This window comes from Ambystoma mexicanum, chromosome 6q, assembly GCF_040938575.1.
Source record: "Ambystoma mexicanum isolate Mex_15411 chromosome 6q, UKY_AmexF1_1, whole genome shotgun sequence".
NCBI lineage: Eukaryota > Metazoa > Chordata > Amphibia > Caudata > Ambystomatidae > Ambystoma > Ambystoma mexicanum.
Window position 1 is genome coordinate 1,545,255,684 of NC_090937.1, and position 20,327 is coordinate 1,545,276,010.

The window sequence follows — 20,327 nt, forward strand, 5'->3', positions numbered from 1 at the left end:
GGCCTTCATTAGTCACAAGTTACTTCCCCATGAAGTGGCCTACTCCACAATTGAGAAAGAATGTCTCACCATAAAATGGTCCATGGAATCCTTGCGCTCTCATCTGCTGGGCCGATCCTTAACCACTGTACTGACCATGCGCCGTTAAAGTGGCTGTCGACCCAGAAAGACTAACCATTGCATCCTCCGGTGGTTCTCGACCCTTCAACCTTTTCACTTTCGTACCCCGCACCGTTCGGCTTCCTTCCAGGTTGTCCCGGACTATCTTTCTAGGTCTGTTGACCTGCCCGACCGGCTAGGTCTTTCGGTGGCATTTGTGAGAGGGGATCCCTTGGTTGGACGGAGCAGCACCAGCAGCATGTGGAACGGAAATGCCAGATCAACGGGTTACTATGCATCACGGCCAGCCGCAATGAAAGTATTATGCCGCAGAGTACGAGGGCTGTATTGCCTGACCCTGAGCACCTGCAGGCACGACCGCATAATGCAGTATGGGAGTATGTACGCCGAGTTCGCCAGATGCCGTACGCAAGCATCAGCCACCTCCTTCTGGGAACAATGTGCATTACGCCACACTCACCTGTACACGAAAACGGGTCCTCTGACTCAAGACAAACCTGCTCACGGGGATGACCACTGCACGGCATAGGCGCCAGATACATGAGAAGGAGTGAGGGATCGTATCCCAACCAACATCACACCGGCACCACGGGCCTATGGCACATTGGGGGTCCATAGTTCAGCAAGGGGATGGGCCAGGGTATTTCAACTAACCTTCAACAAAGCTCCTGATTGGCCAATGAGGACAACCTTCCCCATAAAAACCTGCAATACCGTTCCTAAGGGCTATTCTGTCTCTGACTCTTCTAAGAGACGCACGTACCGAACAAGGAGAAGACCTTCACTGTCATGATCTCTGCTTCCAAGGGATCAGGACTTGCCCGACTCCCTTGGAAGCAGACCCATAACCCCGGTTCCGAGTGCCAGCCAGTCCCAATTGGGACCTTTTGGACCCTGTCCTGGCGCCAGTGGCACCAGGCTCATAAAGATGCCCAGTCCCAGCGCTGGAAGCGCCGGGCTCATAATGCTTGGGTGGACTTACCTGCAGCAGACCATGCTGCTTACTTACCTGCCAGTTGAACCCCTGATCCTCTTCTGTTTGGGACTACTTTTCCTGTTGGGTGGGGCAGGAGCCACTCCCTAGGTTCAGAATACTGGAACTCTTCTGGAAAGCAGGAACTCTTTTCTTACCTAGGCGTGGCTGTGGAAGGAGACACCTAAGCACTACAGGAGGCTATTTAAACCACACCCGATGGATGAATCTTGCTTTGTGTTATTCTGCATTCTCTGCAGCAGAACGCTCATCGTGTCTTCTGCTTCTGATCCTGGGCCTAAGGGAACAAAGGCTTACCATCCTGGAATCCAGTCTTCAGCAGCACCTGTAAAGACAAAGAAAGAACAGGTTAGCACTACGGTCTTCAGTGGCAGCGCATCTCTTACCTGGTCCATCGGCTGTCACCAACGCCTCGCGCTGCATTCCGGCATCTGAAAGACAAAGGCTTACCTACTCTTCGCATGCTCCGGAGGTCTTCGCACTGCATTCCGGCATCTGAAAGACAAAAGCTTACCAGCTCTTCGCACGCTCCGGAGGCCTTCGGCGTTGTATCCCGCATCTGAAAGACAAAAGAAGGTGCGTTTAAAGACATTGGGCAACTTTATTACTCACGTGCCATTACTCCTTCCCACGCCGAATCCAGTGGGTATTCCAGCACCCTTGAGCTTCTCTAAAGCTCCGAACTTGTACCTGCAAGATAAAAGGGACAGTTAGTGCGCATCGTGAAGAAGGCTACAAGCGCTTACTTACGTGCTTCCAGGCGCTTCTATTCCTCATGCGAGTTTGATCCTCAACTCTCATCAGCCCGCCATCGCCGGAACCCTGCAAAACAAGAGATATCATTACAAAAGACTTTTAAGACATTTGAAGTGCCCAGAACTTACCGTTCGTGCAGTTAACGACGGACAGCAGTCCTCTGAGGTCAAGAGGCCTGCACCCTTATCCAGTGAAGAAACTGGTTACGGCACCCTGCCCCGAGGCAGATGGAGAGCTCGGCGTTCACTTACCTAAGGTGAGGGCGTTAACCTTTGGGGTTCTACAGGAGAAGAGAAAGGGAAGAGGAGAGAGGCACCCAATAACCCCAGTTCATTAATCCCATATTTTCTATCTGCAGACATCTTACTCTTCGAGTCAGACATACAGTGCACAGAGGTCCAGCCCAAAGAGCCAACCGTGTGTTACACATCACCTTTGAAGATACGGCATTCACCCAGTCAAGACCGGCGCCTCTGCGGGAATCAGGTGAGCGTTACATTCACGTAGATGGAGCGAGTCATGGTTGCTTAGCTTACTATAATGGGGGAATGTGCAGTGGTGTTTGGTTGCACTATGAATTATAACATTTTTTAGTGACATTTTTTTACTGATTGTACATATATATGTATGGCAGGGAAGGAAAAGAAAGGGGCTAAACAAGTGATGTCGTAATTGATGTCATCATTGACATTTGAGATGACATCTTTCATGGTCTGGGTGTTAGTGTTAGCAATGCACAGGGGCGGTGGCAGGATTGGGGGCTCAGGTTACCATAACCGGCGAATTCCAGGGGTTTTTCAGTTTTAATTTGAAGCATAAAGGGGAGGAGGAAAGTTTTTTTAGTGAAGTGTACAGGTTTTTGTTAGGGCAACTTAACCATAACGTCCCTTCAACAAAGTTTTTTTGTAGTGAATTTCACTGGTGTTTGGGAGGGCAACTTAACCGTAATGTCCCCGTAATAAGGTTTTTTTGTAGGGAATTGATTAGGTTTTTGGAAGGTGGAACTGAAGCATGACATTGTGGCAATGAAGTTGGTGAGCAGAATATGCACTGTAGTCATGTGATTTTGAGAAATATGTAGTAAAGCCATGTACTTGCCATACATTTAACATAGAACATTCAGAACCCCCTCCCTGTTGACTTTAGAAAGGGACGGACTGAGCGCCTGTTTGCGGACGGGGGCGGACAGGATCAACATTACCCAAAGAGGCGGGGGGTATCTGAAAATGTACTATTGTCTTACACAAAAAGTGGGAAACGGTGAAGAAGGGCATAAAGATATTGAAAGTAGTAATAAGTAAATATGGAAACCTGAAGGTGGGAAATAGAAATGACACATTTAGTAACCATGTAGAATAAAGAGGATGGTACCAAAAAAAAAAAAAAGGGTGCCACCACTGTAATTACTTCACAGAAACTCAGCAGCCTGGAACGATAGTGGACGGACGCATTTGGACGAAGGGAGATTACAGCAAAAGAGTGAGTGCAGGTTTTTTTTTTCATGTGGGTGTGTTTTTTCTTTGGTATGTGGTGCAGAAATAATAATTTATTTCTGTTGTTTTGACTCAGAAATGGCTAGTACTTTGGAGTGGCTGGAAGAGTATTTCCCGCATGGGGAAATGTCTGAAGACAGTGAAAACAATGGTACATATTGGTCTGCATATGGAGAATAGTGACCAGTATTTTATAGGCATTTAACTTGGTATTTTATTTTTTTCAACAGACCAGGAAAAAAAAGGGCAACAGACGAGATAGAAGACAGAATAAAAAGGATTGAAAAAAGAAAAGAAATTTGGGAAAATAGACTCAAATGCGCTAGCCCCTTAAATAAATGTATACAGGCGAGTCTTTACAGTCTTTTAAATTTTATTAGTGTTTTTTCACACTAATAATTTTTATCTTTCATAAAAGGTTTCAAAAAAACATTCCAAATAAAGAGACATTTCTGTTAGATGTCACTTTTTTCATTTATTTTTGCTTCACACCAATATATTCTAATTCAAATGTTTCTCTCTCTCGACACGTGTTTCCCCATTGTCACTCCTAATGGTTCTTCAGGAGAGGAAGTGTTTGTACCTTCTAATTTTCTTATTGTTAGCATGTATCCTGCTTGTTTTTCCAAATTTTATATACTCGAGTCTCGCTAATATTCATCAGGATATTTATCCTAATTTAATTGTTGGGAAAAGTTCCAGGTTAAAGCTGGTTTTCTTTTATATTTTTGATCCTATGCCGTGATAAGCATCCAAGTGTAAGGATGTCTAACTTTTGCTAATTTTGGAAGGTAGGCTCTGAGAAGAGCCGTTTTGTTTTATTTTTGGCCACATATCGTACAGACGTGGTATTTTATGCATTTTTTTGTAGTTTTTGTCCTTGCTTTGCTCTACAGAACCTTCTCTAAAGCAAGCCTTATGTTCCAAAAGACCATTGCATTTCCCAAAGAGGATAGTGCAACGCCATCTCCTTCAAAGTAATGCGCATTGCTGGGAGCAATGTTATCGTGGCTACAAAAAAACATACCAACTCGCAGAATGAATGCACGCATGCCGCGATTGATATGCACCTCCCGATGCTTTGATCTTGACAGAAAACAAAAGTGTTGGTCCATTGTAGTCTGGGGAGCAAAGCAGAAAAATAACTTTGGATGTTGGGAAGATGGCCATGATTGCTTCAACCATCTGTGTCAAATCTGCCAACAAAGTACGCGAAGTCAGGTATCCCAAGTGCAAGCAGCGTAGTGCAAAATTACCATATGAGGAGTGGTCATTCTACGCATATCTCTGCAAACTTGCAGAATTGCCGAAGCATTGGCATCAGTGTCAGCGCTCCAGACCACCTCCACTCCTCGCACATCGAAATCGTGCCACATACCTACTCTCGGCATAGTGTTGTAAGCCTTGCACAAAAATGTCTCCGAGCAGCAAAACCACGACCCTCTGTACCTCTGCCATTTTCAGTGTGTGCACCGTCTTTCGACACAAAAGACTAATGTGAACATCCGATTGGCTGATGGCTAGAGTCGCGTTTCCATGCAGGATTAGCTGTAGAATGCCGTATGTGTCACGCGTAACTCTTACTCAGTCCTTCCACCCTTTCTACAGCGGTACCAAAGCGAGTCCATCATTGGACACAACTAAGCGGGCGCACAATCAGCCACCAATCACATTGAACCTTGGGAATTTTAACTCCGTCATCAACATTGCACACTTCAAAATTCCTGTTGATGATTCTTAATGGAAAGCGCATACCATTGCAAAGCACCTACTTCACAAGCTACTGTGCAAGGATTGCAAATTTCTACATACAGCTCCATGCATGACCACATGCATCATTATAGAGTACAGGTATGTTCATTCTAATCAGAGTACATGTGGAAGCCTTATAATTTAAAATAGACAAAATAATGCTGGTAAATTTCCATAGGAAGCACATAACGCTGCTCCCCCTTGTAAAGTGCAAGATTGGCGATTTGCCATTAACAAATTGCACGAATGCTTACTTTCTTCTGCATAACCTGTACATATGTTGCAAGCATACCTATTTAGGGATAGCTCTCAACCATTTTTGTGTGAAGTGCGGGTGAAATTAGATGATTTTATTTTTGGCAGGTGACACGCCCATTTGAATGAATGGCCGTGCAGGAGGCTTGGCGGGTGAGTTTGCCCTTTACAAGGCGGGTGACACCCACCAAAAGTGTGTGAGTTGAGAAGTATAATTTAGGGCAAACCTTAATTTTGTATGTGAAAATGTTGCAGTTCTGTCCTCTGTACTGCCAACAGTAATGCTATTTGCAATGTGATCGTATGAGAATAGTAATCGCTCCCGATTGTGGTGCTGACATGTCTTTCGGAGGGTCTCCCAATTTTTGGACATTGTGCTTTTTCATTAAGAAGTACAAAATGTTTGCCCATCTACTACGTTGCCCTACCTCTTACAAACCTCAATGCATACTACACTTTGTAAAGGACAAGGCATTTCCAAACCCCTAAACAAAGATAGATATGTTGAAGGACTTTGAAGTACCATATTGAAATTAGTATACAAAGAGTGCGCAGAGAGAAATGAAACGTGGATTGGGTTGAAAAATGAAAGTTGATTCGTATGACGAAATAAGTACAAGTAAAGGCTGCAGTATCATGATGGCTGCAAACACACAAAGTAATTGATATCGTTTTTTTAATTCACAGTAAAGACTACTCTCCTGAGAATCAACAACATCTACACTGCAGACGACATATCCAAAGAAACCTTATCAACTTGCACAAAAACTTAAGTACAGTACAACCTTCATATTGTAACTTCTCCTTAAAGAGGCTGCATGGGTTATTAGTTTATTTTGGGCACCAAAGGAAGCATTCATTTTTAAACCATTCTGCCTACAAATATCCATTTATAGGACAAAGATTAACAGGTGGAATGGCTGACAAATGGCTGTGTGCTTGGTACTGAAATGACACAGGAAATCCGTAGAAGGTTAGATTGTGAAAATAAGTGGCAGTAGCAAGTTTTTGCCATTTTGGTTATTAATAATGGTTCTCGGCACACGTAGGGCACTGTGTACTCTCATCTAAAGCACATTGTTCTACTATTCAAACAGTAATGTAGCCTTACCAAATGATAGTTAGAGGTCACTGTGCGTTTACACACCGTGCCAAAGAGTTCCCCATCACACTTGTGCACACATGCACACAGCACACATACATTGGACAACAGACCAAAGAATATTTTTTTCTCTCAACAGACACCAAAGAATGCCTACCAAAAAGCAGCTCTGTAGAAAGGAAGGCAGAGATAGAGAAAATAAAAATAAAGGTACCCAATGTAAGCATCCACCTGTTGTAGAGTTAGGGGAGAATCTTGGTACAAACCACCTAATGCAATTGGGTAACATAATACAAGAAGTCTCAACTGCCGAAACTGTACGTCTTCCATCAAAAAGTATCACAAAACACAGATATGATGTCAAAGAAATGGCTGCCAGTACAGCTAACAATGTTCCTAATAATCCTGATAGTGTAAGAAGAACCCATAGTAAAAAAGTATTTTAGCAAAAATGTTTCGTCACAGAGTCCTTCGGAATCTATTAAGAAGAGGACCAAAGTCATCCTCACCACTTAAAACGTACCGTAGAAAGTTAATTCTGCAAGCACTCGTGGATAGTGCAATCCTTCTCAAAAGGAAGTTGTTCATATTAGTGTTAAAAAGGATGAAGGCACTAACAAAATGAAGTACCAAACTACAAACGAAACTTAGCAATAAACGGAATGTGAACAAAAATAATTCTTTGCATGTTTGTGGTGGTGAATTGAGTCACACAACAACCACAGAGCCATATTTCAATGAAGAAGCATACAAACAAAATCAACACAATTGCCATCCATAGCAGTGGACGTGGGTATGAGAAAATCAATACTACCATCATGGTACAAGAAACACTGCTTACAAAACTGTCCTCTGAAAACTCAGAATTACCTCTCAATTCAGCAGACCACACCGTCCAGTGTACAAATGGCCGTGCACATCAATGTGTGTCATTCCAAATAAAGCTTTCAAATCTTTACGTGTGTTCCTCAATCAATATGTAAAAGGTAAAGACAAAAGTAAAATCAAAGTGCTGCAAAATATGGATGTTTGTGTAGTGTGAAAACACACAAGACTAAAAGGACATTCACTAGCCTGCATTTCTGGGCCTATTTGCAAAAGTACCTTCCATGATATCAAAAGAATATCAGTACATCATTCTAAAGTAAGAAATTTAGTGTATAAAATATATTGTGCAAAAAGTCCAGCTTCAGAATTAGGCAACTTAAATACCACTCTTCTGCATAGTACACCCAAATATTTACAAGAAGAAATGGACCGTTTTCAGAAAAAGTATTTTGGAAGTGAGAGCCACATAGAAAATGTAACAGTTTTAGAGCATAGTAGCGACAATTCTGCACATAGCAACCTTCTATTACACACATACAGAAAAGAAATACTAAAATTTAAAAGGTCTTCGGCTGAAGTACCAAACCATGTGTGTGTATGTTGCCGCAGAACGTTTTACAAAAGGAACACAAAAAGTGTGGACATAGCATACAAAATAGAAAACAATGAAGACTCTAAATGGTTTGAATTAGCCGTGTACCTTTTAGCTGAAAGCAAATATGAAGTAACTGAACGTGTTATATGTTGCAGTTACTGTACTGCAAAATTAGACAACAACCACACTCCTTCATGTGCAATTACAAATAATTTGGGATTGTTTCCATTACCAAAAATACTGCAACAGCTCAATTTGTATGAGAGCATAATAATTCAAACAGTTCACCCATTTCAAGCAATTATACGCCTTCATCCAAAAACAGCAAATTTACCTCCCTCTGAATTGGTGAAAGGCATTCGTGGCAAAGTTGTGTACTTGCCATTAGATCTAACGGAAACACATTCTGAAACACAATTTACTGGACACATACTATCCGAACAGGAGTACCACTCTGGAAAGCATGTGTGTCTATCACATAGCTCAAAACTTTGCATACAAAAATAATGTAAAACCTGATGAAAGTAAACGTAGATATAGAGCGACTGATTGTGAAGGGAGCTTAGTGAAACTTAACAAACAAAGCTTAATTAATCATGTGAAGTTGTCATTAAAAACTCCTCAACAGAAAGAACTATATTACATGTCTCTTTTGCAACTTTTTAAACCATGGAGAAAAGAGGAAGACATACTAGGTAATTATGAGTGCTATGAAGATGCTCTCAAAGCAAATGAAAGCACTATCACTGATGTTACCTTTACGCAGTACAAAACAATGTTACACAATGAGCAGCAAGAAGAAGAAGAAATTCAGGCCCAACTAGATAAAAGACTCTTCCGACAGTAGTCAACCTTCTGTAAAAGGAAGTCAAGAGCCATTAGGCTCTTATAGAGCATTCTTTAATTGTCTTGGTAAATGGAGTACCAACAAAGGACAAAAAAAATGTGGCAACAATTAGTAGACTTACACAAAGTAACACAAGCATTGCAATATATGAAAGACAACAAGGAAATAAATATTGATGAAAGCTTAAACAAACAACTGAAATAATTCAAGAGCCATCAGAAACTGGACAATTCGAACTTCTGGATCCAGCTACAGTATCCACTCTCTTAGACCATTACACAATTCATCCATTGCATTCCAATGAAAGTATAGATTATGCACTAGAAACATACCAAATGCGACAAACCAAAGGGTCACCAATGAGTATTTGGGAAAAAAGTATAGAAGCACGTGCTTTTCCACTGCTATTTCCTACTGGCAAAGGTGGGAGGTACGATGATAGACCCACTCAGATTGGGGCATCAGAATACCGCTCAAGAAGAATGTATTCCCAAGATCCCAGATTTAGACAAAATGTGGAATACATATTCCACCTACTCTACGAAAGTGAATTAGCAACACTATGTTATGGAGTTGCACACATTCTTAAATCTGGAACGCACTTTCAAAATATGTCAGCTACGCAGTTAATACAAAAAGTACAAGAAAAAGATGAGGTTTTACAATCAAGTATAACAAATTTGTTTGCAAACATGCGCGGTACAAAGGAATACTGGTTTAGACGGCACGGAGACGTGCGGTGCATGATCAGAAACCTTGGACAACCAATTTGGTTTGTTACGCTAAGTTGTGCAGAATACGCATGGGAAGATTTGCATGAGTTTCTACGCATAGCAAACAGCACCAAAAACAACATAGATATATTAACACCTGGAGAACTTTGCTCTCTAGATCCAGTTAATGTGTCAAGATATTTCCATCATCATTTCATTGCAATGCTACACTTTATTTGCAATAAAAGTGTTCCTCCCCTTGGAGAAGTGCAACACTTCTTTTGGAGAAAAGACTATCAAGCCAGAGGAGCCTCACATATTCATATGCTGTTATGAATCAAAGGTGCACCGAAATTTGGGCACGACAGTGATAGCACTGTTTTGCAGTTTATCCAAAAATATGTCACATGTGAAATCCCTTCACAAGAGTCATGGTGAGCTGCATGGGCAGATTTTACAGTTTCAAAGACACAAATGTGGCAAATATTGTCGCAGTAAATACAAAAACAAAGGTAAATACTACACCAAATGCCACTTTGGTTTCCCCAGACCAGTTACAGAAACAGGTGAAGTAAACAACTTCATGTCTTCAGTTCAACATAGTGTTAAAGGTAAATCACCTAGGAACACTTATTACATAACAATAAGGGAAGAATCAAAATATATCAATGATTATAATGCAATCATTGCCCTATTATGGAATGTAAACATAGATGTGCAGTACACTGCGGACAATTCAACTGCTGTTACACAATATGTTACAGCCTACTTAACAAAAGCAGAAAAAACAGAGCTTCAAGACCTCTGGGATGACCTAGCATCAGACAAAACATTATCACAGAAATTGCACAGTCCAGGCATAAAAATGCTCTCTCAGATAATGTGGGGCATATGAAGCAGCAGATCGTTTAACCGGCACTGCTTTGTACGGAAAATCAGACAACATAGTATGGCTCAGTCCTGGTCCTGCAAAATCTAGAAAAAGAGTGCTGAAATCATATGAAGACATAGAAACCATTGCCAGAAATGATCCCAACAGCAAAGACATTCTGAAACACAATTTACTGGATACATACTATCCGAACAGGAGTACCACTCTGGGAAGCATGTGTGTCTATCACATAGCTCAAAACTTTGCATACAAAAATAATGTAAAACCTGATGAAAGTAAACGTAGATATAGAGTGACTGATTGTGAAGGGAGCTTAGTGAAACTTAACAAACGAAGCTTAATCAATCATGTGAAGTTGTCATTAAAAACTCCTCAACAGAAAGAACTATATTACATGTCTCTTTTGCAACTTTTTAAACCATGGAGAAAAGAGGAAGACATACTAGGTAATTATGAGTGCTATGAAGATGCTCTCAAAGCAAATGAAAGCACCATCACTGATGTTACCTTTACGCAGTACAAAACAATGTTACACAATGAGCATCAAGAAGAAGAAGAAATTCAGGCCCAACTAGATAAAGACTCTTCCGACAGTAGTCAACCTTCTGTAACAGGAAGTCAAGAGCCATTAGGACAACCACTGATAGCAAATGAGGCTGAAGTTGCTATGGCAGAAGTAGAAAACACCATGCATCAGTATCAAGACGATACAGAGGACTTAACTGTGCAACAAGGAAAACTTAACTATCAGCGCACCATTTTTGAAGAGGTAACAAAACAAATTGTGCATGGCGTACAGCACGAAAATAAAGAATGTACCTGCCAAAATTACAAACCTATACTGCTGTACGTCAGTGGTAAAGCTGGATCAGGGACAACATTCTTAATCAAAAGGATTAGCAAGTTCCTGCAGCAATTGACAAACAACAAGCTGTCAGCTGTAGTAACAGCCCCACAGGTTTAGCTGCCTACAACATAGGAGGTGTGACTTTACACCGATTACTACTGCTTCGAGTAGAGCATCAAAATAAATTAGACTACTACAAACTTTCTGCAGAAGCTGCAATGGAATTACGGAGAGTATTGAAGCAAATGAAAATGCTACTAATAGATGAAGTGAGCATGGTCTCCAATCTAATGTTGGCTTTGATTATCTCAGATTGCAAGAAGTACTTAAAAGTAATAAGGAAGAACTCTTTGCTGGGAAACACATTATCTTTTTCGGAGAACTTCTACAATTGACACCAGTAAAAGGTGAACCGATTTTTAAAACCTCAGGCCACAAACTCTGCCGGAAAACTGTTGGTAGCATAGGTAATGTTAACCTTTGGCAACACTTTCAATACAGAGAATTAACTGAGAACATGCTGCAATCTGCAGATCTTACTTATGCCAATATCTTAAAAAGTATTAGAGTTAGTGTATTATCGCAAGAAGCACAAGCTGTATTGAGAAAGCAGCATATACATGCACTTTATGGCGATAATGCATGCGCAACTGATGTTATGGAACAAATAGCGCACAAAAATGGCAATTGTATGGCCTTAATGCCAACTCTTGCAAGCTGTTTCAAATTCAGTGAAACAATGCTAAACAAAGAAATGCAAGCAATAGTAGAAATTAGCGCCACAGACAAACTAGACATACATGGTTTGACAGTACCCATGTGTGAGCAAGCCACAACAAGACTAAATAGTTTAGAACATTCAATCTCCAACACAGCTGGGTTGGAAAAAGTATTGAAATTATCATTAAATTGTAGAGTAATGCTTAAACGTAACCTTGACGTAGAGCAAAGGCTAGTTAATGGAGCACTGGGCACAGTTGTTGGCTTTCAATCATACCCACGTGATAACAGCATTCAGTTTGTAAATATTAGCTTTGATAAAGTTGCAGAAGTAAAAAGGATAGGGCGCTCAATGGCTCAATTCCTTCTCTTCAAATACATGTATGTATGTAGAGAGCAATTTTCTCTAACTCTTGCATATGCAGTTACCATTCATAAATCCCAAGGTATGACCCTAGATAAAGCATTGATAGATATAGGAAAGACAGTGTTTAAGGAAGGCATGAGCTATGTAGCATTATCACGCTTGCGTACACTTCACTGTCTTTTGTTAATAAACTTTGATTCAAGTAAAGTCAAAGCTGATATTCCTTGCATTCTAGAATACAATAGATTGTGTTCACTGTACACCCCTCATCTGAAACAATACCCTGTGAAACGTGGTAAAAGAAAAGTAAATGCAACAGGAAATTCTGCAAAAAAAAAGAAAAGAAGCGCGTCGGCAAAGAAGCAATAGAAAAACCGAAAAATGCACTCAGGTACAGAACTTGCTGGCCCATTCAAGTTTACAAATGAAAGTGGGGTAAGTTCCTATGCAAATGTAGCAATGAATAATCTATTTCAATTGCCACCAATTGTTAACAATATTTACCTGCACAGCACAGACCAATTGTGTTTGCAAATGTTAGTACTGCATAGAAATGCAACAAGCAATCCTGACAACAGTGTTTATGGAGTAAGGCAACAATTGGACGACTGTGGTGGAATGGTGAGATGCACTATGAACTCACAAGAAGAGCCACAAGAATTTCTATTAGTATTGGAAAACAAGAGTATACCTGTAAATGAAATCTTCCAAATTTCATACATGTGGAAACATACATGAACTCTCTGTAACAAGGTGATACAGGAAGAAATCCCAAATGAGCAATTTGTATATATTTCCATACAAAATTGTGAGAGCATTCCTTTTCAGCAACTTGTACAAAATGCAAACCATGGCAGATTATGTAGTATTTGCAATTCAGACAATCGCTCTACCTTACTGATACAATCACATAGTGCCTACATAATACTTATGCTTCTACGTTATAATGCAGATGGCACCAAAAACAATTGCAATCTAACTGGATTTACACACGGTCAAGTGTCACTTGGAAAGAAAACCTTTACAACAGTTGAAATAATCTACCATGCAGGAGCTGCAACCAATGCAGGTCACCACACTGCATAAATTAAAAAGAATTGTGGATGGTTTGAATGTAATGATAGCACCATTACTCTAAAGCAGAGGTTGCCAGCTAACCTAACAAATGCTTATTTAGTTTTCTTTAAGCCAAAATTTACAAAATAAGGTGCACTTCAAAATTGTGAACAAAGTAAGTGAAAGACTACAAACAGTTTGAATATGCCCACAGGTATCTAACTACCCACCAGGATGGAAGAATGACACAAATAAATGATTATCACCAATTGTTGGAAACCAATGTACAGGCAGAATACGCCTATACGTATCCAATTGTAGTTGAAAATGGGCAGGAAGGCAACAAAGAAAACATTAATGGGAAAGATACAGGAAACAGGATATGTCAACGACACAAATGAATGAGTATTACAAATCTGTAGGAACACATGCACAGTTAGAATACGCCTACAGGTATCTAACTACCCAACACATGGAAGAATGACACAAATAAATGATTATCACAGATTGTTGGAAACAAATTCACAGGTACAATATGCCTATAGGTATGTAAGTGTTGTTAAAAATCAGCAGGAAGGCAACATAGAAAACATTAATGGGAAAGATGAAGGAAACAGGATGTAACAACGACACAAATGAAGTATTGGAAATCTGTAGGAACAAATGCACAGTTTGAATACGCCGATAAGGTATCTAACTGTTGATAAAAATGGGCAGGATGGCAACAAACATAATATTGATCAGAAAAATGAGTTAAACACTGAAAGGAAAAAATGAAGTTCTTAGTTGCATAAGAAATGAAGTTTTTTTTTAATCCAACAAGTATTTTTTTCCCCAGTCCCAAGGATTAGAAAAGCAAACAGAAACTGAGCGCAATACACAGTACACTGGTTTGTAAAGTAAAAATGAGGGTCTAAAAAAAAAATGAACTGTCTATTAAGCAATGTGGTAAATGTGGAAAATCTGCAAACATTAACACACCTTTTTCTTTCAACACAGAAGTGGAAAAAGTGATACTTCCGCCAAGTACGAAAAACAAACATAAAAAAAGTTTCTGGATTGTGAACAAAGTAAGGAGTAAGTATATTGGCAGGCATTTTCTACACATGGGAATGTACTCGCCTAATGTATGGTAGTAATATGATGCAGTGCCTGTACGCTGGCCTTTTGTCTGCGGTGAGTAACCTACCACCTACGCCTTACAAACAAGTTGCAAGGAGTACAGTTCCTATCCACAACCATCACTGCATATGTGAAACATGGTCCTTGTAAATTAGCTGCTTATAAATGTACTTTTCGAACCATCGTCTGCAGCCATGAAGTGAAGAAACTATGGCATCAAAACAACGACCAGAATCCACCACACCCATAATAACTTATAACTCCACTTGTTATGACTTCTGTATTGCATGCATGGGCTTTAGCCATTCACCCAAGACTGCAGGGTTACTTTCTGCGGATCCAAGATGTCGTGCGCATCCAAACCATCTGACGCAGAAGACGTATCGCAGCAGCCAGTGAACAGAGACGTCGCATGTACGCGGTCATGACGGAAGCCCCTTAGCCAATCGGTTTCTTGTTCGTCGACCAAACAGGGAAGTGTGACCGCGGAGCGAACATAGATCTCATTAATTATTTCTGACCTACTTTTTCATAATTATAAATGAACGTACTGCATGTATGGTGACAAAATTTACAAAAGCACGCTTTCTGGACCAAGCCCCTGTACCTGCCGCAGATTTTGTCAAAATACGTCCAGCGGTTTCACCTGTAGCCGTGTGCAAAGTTTTTCCCCCATTCAGTCTATGGGAAAAAAATACGTTTTGGGACCCCCCTATAACTCCCTTCCCCCTGGACGATTTCTCACCAAACTGAACAAAATAATTCAGAGTGGGCCATATACTTTTTTTGCAAAGTTTGGTGAGGATTCATCCACAGGGAGCGGAGTTATAAGCCGCCCACAAAGTGCTCTTCCTATGGAAACAGCAACTTAGTTTAGGGAATGGTAGTGACCATGTAGTTATGGCTGTCACTACTGTGGGATGGTTCCCACAGCCCTCCCACATGGGATCCCAAAGGGTTAAAGACTTGTTAGTTGAGCTGGTGACCTTGCAGCTACCACCAAGATCTGAGTTAGAGCTCCCAGCGGTCTTCTTCCTTACTATTCTTCTGAAGGCCTGCTTCCTGGCAGCCTGTATCGCCCAGGTTCCATGAAGGGTCTCATATTCCATTAACCTGGCCTGTTCTTTTCTTACAGCATCCCTACACAGGCTGTAAGATTTGATTGAAAGATGCCACCTTCAATACCTCTAATGTAGTTCACGCAATTAAATGTCCACGTAGTCTATTTGTAACCAATAGCTGAACAGGCCTGGGCGTTGCTCGACCTCGAATCCGCAGATAAGAGGGAGCTGCTCCAGATAATAGTTCAGCTCAAGCTGTGTGTTTCCAATCAAGGATACACTCAGAACCGAGCCTCCTCCACTTGAGGATCTCTTTTAGGCAATATAACCCGTTGCTGATGTAACAGACAGAGTGATGGATTGCTCAAAAGAGTGGAGATACCCATACCACTATGACAAGGATGTAAGGAAAGAAAGGAACACGTTAGATGATCCAACAAAAAGAAACGTAACGAAAACCCTGTTCTAGATGTTATCTACCTGTAGTGCCCAGGGATGGAAGATTAAAGGAATGTTTCTCAGAATAACCACCAGCTAAGGGAAAGTAGAACAAAAGAAATACGGTTACCCAGGCCTCCCTAAAGTAAATGCAGAGGAAATTGGACACCTACATGATTCTTACCCAAGGGAAGGCAGGAATGGTACCAGAGGAAGAGGAAACAACGATAGGAGAAAATAACAAACAGGATGGTTAGTACAGGGAAGTACCCCGGACGAAACGGCACGCAAATAGAGCCGGGGTGGTGCACCAAGCAGGATAGCGTCCGATGTGCACTAGATTTCCAGAGAGGTGAACACACAAGCAGTTCCACACATGAAATAGTCCCTATGAATGTCAAGGTCCTCTTGAGCAAAGGTGGAATATCCAGGAAGTGATTGGGGGGCGTGGCTACGAAGCCATGTGAACAGACGTGCTTCTCGTCGGGCTCGTGGCGATCCTACAATGAACCTGGAATAAAGTGCAGTTGCACTGGACTGGCGGGCGCAGAAACATAAGCATTTGCTTATGAATATGCTGTGATCACTCAGTGCTCGTGTTGAGCGGGCGTGACACCAGGAGAAAGCTGCTGGAGGCGCGCGGAGTATGGTGGACACGGGGACGAGAAACACAAGATGGCGACCCGCCGTGGCGGAGAAGAAGTCACCGCCGAAGCGTCGGCGGCGCGACCGGGAGATGGACTGGAGTGCCTGTAGAGCTGTGAGGGCGCACGCTGGGGTGTCGCTGGAGTGTCTGGGAGCTGGGAGCTGCCCGTTGCCTAGAACAGTGAGTAATATCCCCGCGGGCAGAGAGACACGGAGAGGCTGTAGGCGCTAGGACCGCGCGGGCGCCAAGAAGACAAAGCGATCCCCGCGGCCCGACGGCAGGAGAGGCGGCCCCGAGAGGACTGCCAAGGGCTGGAGCCGAGACCGAGGCGCCCACTCGCTAGTCTCCTGTGACACTTCAAAGAGAACGAACAGTGTGAGAAGCCTCAGAGTAATACGCCCCGGTCTCCTGTGACATTTGTAAGAAAATAAACATTGAAAAGCCTCGAAGAGACGCCCGGTCTCTGGAGCGGGGACAAGACAACAGCGGGATGGCAATTGTGCACTGAACGCCCGCACAAGCAAGTTGGCACGCATTGAGGTGTGCTGCACTCAGGAAGCAGCTAATTGACACCATTTTGCCCTGTGCCGCAATACCTCTTGGCAAACACATGGGCTATCCGCTGGTGTGGACCCTGGGGCCACCACAAAATGCCTATTGGATGTGCAGCCCAATCATATAGCCAAAGGGCTATGAGTCAGCTGTAGGGTGCGCCTTGCATAGGGCGGACCTCTGGACTGAATGGTGGTGGCGGGGCCCATGTGGGTGGCCTGACGATCGACACTGGGGCACACAAGTGTGACAGTTACCCATCAGGGGCACAGACACGGGCTAAGGGACACCCTCGGGGAAGCACAAAGGAACAGTAGAGGGGGCTCTTGTGATCAAGCGGGAGCGCATAACCCTCTGCTGTGATTGGGAGCGGGACCCGGAATTTCTCTAAGGTGTCCCCCCTAGACACGTGAAACTGTAGCGGGTTACACCTGTTGGAACTGCGGTCCACAAGTGGCAGGGCTGCCTATGTCCTTTAGTGGTAGCGCCATGTCAAATAAGCCTCCGAGAACAAAGGCGAAGCAGCCTACGCTGGATGAATATGCCAGGACCCCGCCGGGCCCAGAGGGGGCCAGGGGTAAAGACAAGCCCCCCGTGTGGGGCATCGCGGGCACGAGTGCGAATCAGGAGGTCCTGGCTGCGATCGCAGATCTTAAGGTGGCCTGGGAGACGAAGCTGGAACTGGCGGTGACTGAATTGAAGACAGCACTGGACCGCAAGGTAGGAGAGGTGCAGGAAGAGGTGAACCTTCTGCGGCAGGACGTCCGGGCCCTGGCGGAACGCACGGATAACCTAGAGAAAGAGGTGGGCCCTAACACGGCGGATTGTGCATCGCACAAGTCTGAACTACACGCCCTGGTGCAGCGGGTGGGCAATTTGGAGAACAGGGCGGAGGAAGCAGAAGGACGCGCCCGGAGAAATAACATTCGCATTGTGGGTATACCGGAGGGTGCAGAAGGGCACAACCCAACGGAGTTCATCGAATCCATGTTGCTGCAGGAAATACCTGGAGGGGTGCTGTCATGATCACTGCTTCCAAGGAGCCAGGACCAATCCAACGTCCTTGGAAGCAGGCCCCTAACCCTAATCCAAGGCACCAGCCGGTCCCCACGGGGACCTTTTGGACCTTGTCCTGGCGCCGGTGGCACCAGGCTCATCAGAATCATCGGTCCCGGCACTGGAAGCGCCGGGCTCACAATATGCGTGCAGATGCTTGGGTGAACTTACCTGCAGCAGACCATGCTGCTTACTTACCAGCCACTTAGAAGTCCTCTGTGAACTGGAACTACTTTCTTACCTGGGTGGGGCAAGCTCCACTCCCTGGATTCAGCACTGGAAAGCTTCTGGAACTGGCACTCTTTTCTTACCTAGGCGGGGCCGTGGGGGAGGACGCCTCATCACTCCAAGGCTATTTAAACCACACCCGATAGACGAAACGTGCTTTGCGTTATTCTGCATCTGCAGCAGAACGCTCACCGAGTCTGTTCCAGCCTTTCTTCTTACGATCCTGAATCTGCAAGAATCATACTCACCATTCCGGCATCCTGAATCTGCAAGAATCATACTCACCATTCCGGCATCCTGAATCTGCAAGAAGCATACTCACCATTCCTGCATCCAGTCGACAGCAGCACCTGCAGAGACAAGAAACAGCAGGTTAGCAAGGCAGCCTTAACTCGCAGTGCTACTCACCTGATCCATCGGCTGCGGTCATTTTCGGCACGCTACACCTCCGCCTGCGAAGACAAAAGCATTGTCACTACTTACCGGCACTCCACGAATTCTGGAGTTCTTCACACTGCATCGCCGCCTGCGGAGATAAAAGCATTGTATCTACTTACGGACATTCCGCGGACTCCGGCGCTGCAAAGCAACTTCTGAAAGACAAAAGAAGAGACATTAGACAGGTATTTACTTACGCCCATCGCACTCTTAGCAATAGAACGCCTGCAATACTCCGGTGTCTCTTCAGCACGAACTACGCTGCAAGGGAAAAGACAGTTAGAGCGCTTGCATTTATTCACGCATTTCCAGGCGCTTCACTCCATCTTCCTCAAGAGTCCTGCAAGACAAAAGGGAGAAAAGCAGTATACTAAGTCCTGTTCAATGTTAACGTGCCTTGCACCTAAAGACTATAAAGACTAAGAAGGTGTCTGGAAACTCACCGCTCGTGCAGTTAACGACGGTAACGGTCTTCTGAGTCCAAGAGGCCTATGTTTCACCAGTGAAGGAACTGGCAACAGCGCCCTGCACCAGACGCAGATGGAGAGCCCAGCATTCACCTGTCTAAGGTTAGCACGTTGACCTGGGGCCTCGACGGAGAGGGGGAGAGAGAGGAAGAGGGACATTGAACAACCCAGACCCATTAACCCCTATATTCTTTCACCTGCAGAAACCTCACCCTACGAGTTCGACACACAGTGCGAAGAGGTTCGACCCCAGAAGCCCATCGGGTTCTGCACATCACCTTTCGAGTCACAGACACCTTCCTGCCAAGATCAGCGCCTCCGTGGGAATCAGGTGAGCGTTACAGGTGCTGTCTCTAGGGTTCGCGGTTGAGAGGGCGCACAGAGCTCTGATGAGGAAGCCGCCGCCAGGTAACCCGCCTAGGCCAGTGATTGCCAAGATCCTAAACTATCGGGACAGGGAAAGGATACTGGAGCACTTCCGCAAGGGGGGGACAATCCAAAGAGGAGCGGCGAATATAACGGCCTACCCGGACTATACCCTGATGGTGCAGCGAAGTCGGTTGAATTTTGGAGTGGTCAAGAGGAGATTGCGAGAAGCGGGCCATAAATACATGTTGCTTTACCCGGCGAAATTGAAAGTCTTTTACAAGAACAGAACTCTATTTTTTGATTCCTCGAATTATGCCATGGGATGGCTTGATATGGTAGGAAGCCCGCAGGAATCGGACGTCCAGGCGAAAGGAGGAGATGGCGCAGATAAGTAATCGGCAGCGGGTGCACCTGCACTGAGGGCAGCATGGAACTATGGGACTAGATTATAGTCAGTGATGTGGCCCGGCGGCCGGTAAAACCTGAGACCATAGACAATGAGACTGAGCACTGTGATTGTTGCTTTAAGAGCCTGGCAGAGCTACTCTGCATACCCCCATTTAAAGATTAGTTAGGTCACCAATAGTGTGGTGACACCCTGCTAGGGTCTTGA

General features: G+C 43.7%; 1 protein-coding gene across 2 annotated transcripts in view; it reads right to left on the reverse strand.

The window, feature by feature from the left end:
• DNAAF9 (dynein axonemal assembly factor 9) overlaps window positions 1–20,327 on the reverse strand; it is a 2,133,167-nt gene that overhangs the window by 1,292,451 nt on the left and 820,389 nt on the right. The window lies entirely within an intron of this gene.